A 9,289-nucleotide genomic window follows, 5' to 3' on the forward strand; every position below is an offset into this window, starting at 1 on the left:
CTTAGTTCTGCATTTGTTCCGTCGAACATATACAAACGGGATGGACTTTTCCAGCTCCCTTTCGAAACTGGAAAAGTCTTCAGACTTCTCCACTCGAGCAGGAATTGGTGGGCTCCCTCTTCAGGACTCGATACCGCCTAGACGGCTGTATCGAGTCCAAAATCCCTAAGATTTTAACGACTGATGCCTTTCCACAGGTGGGAAAGACCTCTAGTCGTGCTACCACGCCAAAGTAATTCTACCACCGGCGCGGCGGTCTTCCTCTGGTGTGCATTCACCTCTGGAGACGAGTTAGCAGTACCTAAACTGTTAGAGACCGGACGGCAAGCGACACGTTTAGGTTTCCCCACGGTACGCCAGCCGTCCTCACGACTACCTTTGTAAGTTGCACATCAGATCCTGTTCGCGATCGTTTTTCAATCACTTTTTTCTCCTTTAATATTCGGATTTCTGTGCACCACAGGAAACACAACCATTCTCGCACGCTACAATCGATTGGTCGTGGACACAATGACGAGCTTGTGTAGCCGTTTACATCCTTCAGATACAATTTCCCCTCAATTATTGCGAAATTCTCTGCCTTTTTTTCAGTCGATACTTCTTATGCTTGTTAAGATCGACATTCTCATTTTCAAGTATGGATCTGTCTTTCAATAGATAGGTTCTTGAATAAATCTTTTTTAACCTTCTTGTTATTTCTTCAGCTGATTTGGTTTTTGCAAATTTTACCACTCAAATTGTCCATTTTTTCCGTTTCAGTTTGTTACGGGTCTTTATAAGGGCGTTTACTTCGTGGCTTTAACTTTGGGAGAAATTTGGTATAATTCCTTGTGGAATGAATTTTTTGGAGGTCAAGATGATAAGTGCATTGAGATAATTGACTGCTGCGTCAGTCGAACGAACGAGTTGAAATGTCGAATCATTCAATGATTTTTTTTAGAGCGAGACTGTAGTCGTCTCAGAAAGCTCTTTTGTAATTCGTATAACACAACGCCGTTGAATGTCGATGTTGGGCTTAGGACATTCTCAATAATAATCGGGTTGTGATCAATTTAGGTCATAAATGACCTTCCAGAAGTAACAGGGGCCAGAATTGGAGTACACAGCGAGATGTCAGGAGAAGAAATTGCGTAGCCTTTTCTTGACGGTGTTCTGGTGTGTGATGAGGGATTGTTTGAGGATAACTAAATCATCAATTGGTCTAATAGTAGAGATCCTCTTGAATTGAGAGATTGATTTTTTACCATATCGGGATCTTTGCGCTCATATCACCACAATAATGCACCAACAATCAGTCCAAATTTGGAAAAGGAGTCGATTATAAAACCAACTATGACTTATTCAAAAAGATTCATCCACAATTGCCGTCAAGATTTAATATCTCCTTAGATCCACTAAATCTGCAATATACCGATCTCTAGGTTTTCTTGCAATTTTGGGGTGATAGTTGGTTTTGTTGCCATGAAATTTTTCGATCAACACTGATTAAGAACATTACTTGGCAATAGACACATTTTGCTATCACACTACAAATTTTTCTTCTCTTGAATATATTTGGTCTCTTAGTAACGAGAGCATTCTGTCTCTACCAAATCAAAAACAACGTTCCAGATTTCTTTGTTCTACTTTTCGCTATTTATGAGTCTTGAAACCTTCTATTGATCTATAAAAACCCGACCTCGTTGAAGAACGAGTCAATCTCCTTTCCCGCGGCTCCAGGGCAATTGGCGTAATACGCAAACAGTCCGCGGGGGAAGAATACTTTTGTAGTTTCATCCTTTCGGCGTGGTTTGCAGCCGAACAAGGATTCGCAGCGGAGGAATCGATTCTCGACTTTGAGAAGGCATCCACAACGGTAACATCCCATACGAGGGCTTTCCCGAACGAGTACGGGAATATTGTCAAATTACTAATCTGTTTATAAACACAATTATTTATTGAAAAAATCGAATAAAGTTATTTGTATAGTTTTTTAATAATTTTTTAAATCATTCGAAATGTTTTTCAAATTTTTTACAGTATTTTGTTATATTTTGAGAAAAGCAATTCGAACAGAACTTAATTTATGACAATTTGAATTCCATCAAATAAAGTGATTGGGCTAATATCGTAGCTCTCATCGATTTGGCCATCTTCTGCATTAAGCATGATATCTTCAACAGTATATTCTTCTTGAAACAGTGCAATGATTTCATCGTCATTAATGACTTTATACCGCTTAGATAATTGTATCGAGTCCAGAATACATAAATTTTAATGACTGAGGTCTTTCCACAGTTGGGAAAATCACGATCTTACTTTCAATAAACAAAATTGTGTTTTCACTTGAATGTCAATCACAATTGAAGTGTTTCCTTGGCTATAGTACGTGGAAACTGTGTTTCCATTTACGAGGCCGGAATTTAGTTAGTTAATAACTATTTTATTCTCTTTTTTTTCTGGTTTTATATAGCTAGTTTATAAAAAAATTGAAGTTTTCACCCAGATTTTCACTTCAGTGTCGTAAATATCGATCAAACTGAATTTGTGTTGATAAATTTAGATTTTTCAATGCCACACATTGTTCATATGTACAGATATATGCATCCTACAACTTCGTTATGTTTTCTCATGTAGTAACTGTTCAACATTCTGACCAAATGATCAACGGATTTTTTGGCTTTTTTACAGTAATTACATGTTGATTCTTTTGGATCAAAAAATTAATTTCTATCCTAAACACTATATAGCTTTGTATTTAGGCTGCTATTTCTCGTGGGAAGCTATTGAGAAGATTCAACATTTTCATTCTCCTTACTGTTAAAAAAACAGAATACTGATTTGGAATGAGTTTTGTTTGCTTCTGTAATAAAGTAAGTAATGTTCTGAATAATCTTCATGCAAACTTTGATGAATTTTTATAGATTAGAAAAGAAATTCTCAACCTTCAAGAATTAAATCAATAATTAAGAGTTTCTTTGTGCTCGACAAAAAATATTTTTACAAGCTTTCTACACGCACCGGAGGCACGGGTATCAGGTCGGCGCTGGATTTCGCACTTCCGGCATATCTGTTATCGCTTTTAAGCTGCAGTCATCTCGTCCAGAAAGTCCAAACTCACACTACTATCCTTGGACACAGTATTTGACGAGGCTTGCTTGCAGTAGAAGGAAGCTGAACTTTCGATCCAGGATGATGTCTCGAGACAGAATTGTTGGGACGCAATATTGTGCAAAGCTATTGTTGATGACCTAAAGCGGGGTTTAACCAACACTGTTTTGTCTGTTTGCTTTCTGGGCCACAACACGGGAAGGGTGCATGGCTCCACGCATTTCCATACAGTTCATTCGGTACTTTTATGGACGACGATTGTGAGATAATTGGTGTCAGGAGATCGGGTCCCGCATGTCTGCTATCACAGGCGACGCCCGCGAATCAAATGGTTTTTCGAGCGGATATTCCTCGCGATAGTACGCTCTAATTCTTTCTCGATCGCGTCGGCATCCCGCCCATTAAGCTTTTATTAATTAACTTGTAGTTATTTACTTTGTTGTTTGTGGTTCATTGATTTTTAAAAAAAAATTTTCAAATTTATAAAATAAAAATGTACCGAAGTACACGAAAAAAATACGCCGTAGGACAGCCCGTATGGAACCGACCACACTCGAAGGCGACCCAAAGTGCAATGGATGGCCAGCGAATGGCACATTTGCCTAATTGATAACAAACATGCACGACCAGGTAAGTACTTTGCATATGCACACATTAGGAAATAGATACAACTAAATTATTAAAATGTATGGATTTTTATTAGCTTTGAGGTATATACATTTAAATAGATTATCCAATTTTTATTGAGTTTTAACATAAATGACAAATTAAGTAATTACAAATTTATTAAATTTATAAAAAGGTGATTTTTAAACACTACTTGTTTAATCCTTGATCGCTTAAATGTTTATATTCTCCATTCGACTGTATTTATGACTGTGTTTATGACATTTACATTAGTTATGACATTTACATTAGTTAACCATTATTTATTAATTTTTTAATAACCTCCGTATCAACGTGCTTTTAGGTAAGTCTTTCTTATAAGATTTTTATTTGTCATTTGGATTTATATGCAATGATAAAAATAAACTAACCTCAATGTTTAATTTGCATGGTCTTCTTGGCAAATAATTTTTCGTTTTTGTTTTCTGAAAAACAATACAAGTATTATTTAGTTTTTATTATATGTGACAGTCCGAATAAAATACACGCCGAATAATCTACACTTGTCACAAATGGCTGAAAAAATTAGAAATCTAAAAATTAGTATGAAAAAATCAATAATTGATTATTTATTTAGTAGAATCACATTATTATTTTTTATTTAAAAAAGCGTGAAACATGCGTGTAGTGAGATTATTTAAGGAACACTGGACAAAATCAAAGAAATGAAAGACTCCAACTTTGATACATCGTCAATCGAGCGGCATGAGCGATACAGGCTCACAAAATTGGGAAAGAATTTCCATTTTGAAAATGGAAAAACATATTTTCGAAAAAATGGGCTCTTTGATTCTTTTTCCAAATATGTAATGCTTGAACTGTCGGTGACCAAATCTTCTGAAAATCGCAGATTTATTCCAAAGAATTTTTTTATTATGTCGGGCCTCCGCTTATTCTACACACTGATAATGGAAGGAATTTTGCAATTCGCAAATGGATGCTCTATGTACGAAATATGGTATAAAACATGTACGTGGGAGGCCTCGTGCTCCTTGGGTACAAGGGCAAGTCGAAAGGTTAATGATTTAAAATCGATTTGTAGATTTAATCAAAGCCATAAAACGCTGGATATCGTCGGCAAGTTCTTCTCAAAATTGTTTTGGACGATATCGCGAATGCATAAGGACATCGTGTATGATTACAATAACAGCATTCATTCTTCGACAAAAAAATCCCTTTTTATAATATTCATGGGTGTTGAAAATCCTGGAAGGATTGATGAAGGGGGAATGGAGCAACTTTTAGCCTATGATTCAACTGGATTATCAGAGGCACGAGAAAGTGCATTGAAAACTTAATTATTGCTGGCGAAAAAATGATTGAAAAAGAAAATGGAGATACGACGAAGAAAATATCAATGTCGGAACGACTGTGCTTTTAAGGTCTCAAGCGTCAAATTAATTTTTAGACAGGACAACGATGCCAATGTTCGGCAGTATCCGCTGTACGATGGACTTGATGTTAATAAGTATATTGTTGTCGAGCGAAGAAATGATCTCTATGTTATCGAAAAGGAGGAACGGTGAGCGGTTACACGGATTCATATTTCTCGATTAGCTAAAATTGATTAATTTTCATAAATCCATATAAAAATAATTTTTTATTTAAATTCCGATAATTTTATATGAAAATTTTATTAGGATAACCTAAAATGGAATAACAATATTCAAACGTATAAGTTAACTGCGTAAATTGAGTGTGGTTGGGTTTTGTTTATATAATTATAAAAAGTTAATGAATTTTACATTAAAAATCATATTTTTAATATAATTAAACATTTTGTTGTGTAAATTTTTATTTCAGTAAAATTAAAAGAATGTAATTATTCGGCGTGTATTTATTCGGACGGTGACATTATATATCGTAGATCTAGTCAAATGATGTTCAGTGAAACTTTTGTAATTACAGAGGAATCATTAAAATATTCATATCTGATTTCAGAATTTATAGCAAACATAAAACCTCACTATTGGCGAAAACTTGATAATCCCTGCTTGTCGTATTATTGCTCGCGGTGTTTAGGCATAATATGAACAAATATATTGAAGATATCTTTGTCAGATAACAGTTTCTTGTCGGATTTGTGGTTTGTCGGAGAATATTGAAAATAGTGTCTCATTTTTTATTAAAGAAACTCACTTGACGAATCTGAGGATATTTCGGAAATGGCACATTTATTGGTATATATACGATTTGTTTATTTTGGGAAAATTACAGAACAATTCGTATTTTATAAGCCTCTTTTAACTACTACTCGAGCAATTGATATGTTCACAATATTAAACGATTATTTCAATATCAATAATATTTTCATTTGCCAATTGTATTGGTACATGTACAGATGGAGCCCCATATGTTTGGTCGTATTAATGGAATTGTTTCATCTGTTAAATTTAAAAATAATGAGATGATTTTATCACATTGTTTTTTGCATCGAGAATATTGACTGTAAAAACATTGCCTATGAATTTAAAATCTTTCTTGGATGATATTATCTAAATCAGTGGTTCTCAACGGTGGACGATTCTCCCCCTAGGGATGATCCGATTATTTCACCATGGGGGCGATAATTGAAATAATGAATAAATATGATATTTTTTGTTATAATTATTTAAATTTCTAAGCGTGATTTCTAGTTATCTTTATGGGTCGTGCTCAAAAAAGTCAGAATGTATAAAGATGAATATATTTCTCTTGGCTTTATTAAAGATCCTCAAGATCCTAATAAACCACTTTGCCTTCAATGGGGTGCAATCTTTTTGAATTAAGCAAGAAATCGTCTCGTTTGATTGAACATTTAAAGCGAAAATATCATAATTCAATTGGAAAAAAGGAAGACTTTTTTCTAGAATTAAAAAAGAATTTTGAAAATAAAAACACCTTACAGTCAATCTTTAATAAAAATATATCTCAAAATGTCTCTGGATTATCTTTTCATATAAAGTTGCAGAGATAATTACAAAAACTGGTTTCATTATTATTTTAATTATAAGTACTGCTCATTCGATTGCAGAAAATGTTATCCGTCCTTGTTTAAATTTATTTATAAACGATATCTTACAAAACGATTCTTCAAATATTATGAAGACTATTCCATTAAGCAACGACAACCCCACGAAAAAGAATTGATGAAATTTCTAATGAAATTGAACAATCCTTAATTTTACTTCTCAGGGAACGCAAGTTTTCAGTCCAATTTGACGAATCAGTTATCGTTGATAACCAGTCAATTTTTATGGCATATGTAAGGTATTACTTTTTATAAATACTTTTTAATACAGATATTTTGATGATGATTTTATTCTGCAAGAAGAGTTAGAATCTTTAATCACGGATACCAAAGGATTGTCAATATTCAAAATGTTTCAATCTTATTCTTAAATAATATTCCTTGGAACATATTTTATCGTGCGCAACTGATGGCTATGGTTGGAAAATATCGTGGTTTTTTAGAAAATTTAATTTGAGTAATAGAAATTTGGAAAATTCGATTTTTATGACCACACTTTTGATGACAACGATTGAAATTTATGAATTTCATTTCGAATCTTGGAACAAGATTTGAAAAAAAGATTTGAAGATTAATTATTTAAACTTTTCTGATTGGATGATTAATCCTTGGGTGCCCATTCATTATGATTCTGACGATGAATGTCAACAAAGATTAATAGAACTAAAAAACGACCAAAAACTCAAAATAAAATTTAAAAAACGAAACTAGAGTCAATCTGGACAGAAAATCTACCAAAATGAAATTCCCGAAATTATGAAAAAAATGATGCCAGTAATTTTATTTTTTCCTACATCATACTGCGTAGAGCAAGGATTCAGCACTCTGAATAGTATGATCGAAAAAAGAAACAAACTAAACATAGAAAAAAAGAGAAGACATAGAATTACACTTACGAAGAAGTATAAATTTGAAAAACTTGTCAATTTCATCAACCGCGAGGATCTCATTAAAAATCTTATTTTTTAATAAAAAATATTTCTAATATACAAAATAAAGGTTGTGAACCACTGATCTAATGACTAATAATATAAAAAGTCTCGCATTTACCTCTATTTGCGATGAAATGGGGCAAACTTTACAAATTTGAATTTGTTGAAAAAATTCAGAATCCAAAATTGTCCATAAAACTCCATTCAAGTAAGAACGTTTTTAAAAGGTCAATTCCTCAGTTTTTGGGTTATTATTTTATTTTGATTTTTCTGGAAATAGGAGTCGTTTGTCGAAGACATGACTGCCTACGTCGTTGGAATAATCGGAATCATAAAGTCAGAAAAAAGATGTTTTTGTTTTCATTAAATGCCAGAAAAATATTTTGAATTTAATTTTCTTAGTTCTAGTTCATAATTTTGATTTTGCATGACTATATTACGGTCTATGAATATTTAATCAATAATTAATTGCACCACATGACTTAAAATGTGTATCTTTCACCGGCGTGTCACGGCAGCAGCCACTTCTGCTGCAACCTGGTAAGCAAAAGAGGTGTATTCTTTGGCAGATACTCTCACTCCATGTCTGTGTTCAACTACCATGCTTTCTAGAGTCCTTTTTAAACAACAGACTGAAATATATCAAACTATAGAGCAGGGTGCGCAAGCTTTTTGGTTTGCGGCCGCATAGCATTTTTTTTTCCTTCTCTTCCACGGCCGCACATTTTTCTGCATTATTTTTTCGATATTAATATAGTAATTTTTTTTAGCCGCACTTGCGCACTCCTGCTATAGAGCAAAAAAGCACAACTTATTGTATTATCAGCATATAAACACTTCGGAGATTTGAAAGAGTTCTTTGTTCGCAAAGTAAACGAAATTTAAATTAAATGAACTATAATTAAATAGTTTGAACATGACCCCTGTTTGGGAGGGCACCCCCGCTTTCTTGGGCACTTGGGTGGCCCACCCCCGGGGTTAGACTGTATTGTTGTTTCTTGTTCTGTACTGAAAAGAATTTGTTTTAAGGAGTTTTCCTCGAAACAATACAATGAATCAACTGTATAGAATTCATCCGTTTCTTTATCATTTTCAGATTACTTCAAGTTTAATGAGCGCCGATAAAGTATTTATACTAGTTAATTAGGGATAGTTTATGTTTGCTGTTGTAATTTTTTTCAACATTCCTCTTTCTTTCTATCTTGTAAACAATATTTGTAAAATACAATTGTCTAGTAATTAATGATTAATTTGTTATTTACGACTTGAATAATTCATTTTTTAAATAATGATTTTTTAAATCAAAGAAAGTGTCAATACAGACGGTTGATTTGACTAAACAGTGGAAAAAATGTTTTAAAATACAAATTTGGTTTTTGAGAATATTTTACTTTAAATAACTCATTTGACGAAAAATTAAAATCAGTGGAAATATTGCGAGAATATAATTTCTGTCGATAAACAAAAGAACTTCAAAATGGAAATAAATAGAGGTAAAAGGATTATGAAAGTAAACTTGCCTGACATTGCTGAAAAGCAAATTTTAAAATTAATTACTTATTCTCTAATTGTGAGGATCACTAGAGACACG

The 9,289-nt window shown here is 33.3% G+C and overlaps 1 pseudogene; it reads right to left on the minus strand.

Annotated features, from left to right (window-relative positions):
- Positions 1–3,582: 3,582 nt before the first annotated feature.
- On the minus strand, positions 3,583–3,728 carry LOC115230918 (annotated as a pseudogene).
- Between the last annotated feature and the right edge of the window lie 5,561 nt (positions 3,729–9,289).

The sequence above is a fragment of the Octopus sinensis genome, unplaced genomic scaffold, assembly GCF_006345805.1.
Source record: "Octopus sinensis unplaced genomic scaffold, ASM634580v1 Contig16769, whole genome shotgun sequence".
In the NCBI taxonomy this organism is placed as follows: Eukaryota; Metazoa; Mollusca; class Cephalopoda; order Octopoda; family Octopodidae; genus Octopus; species Octopus sinensis.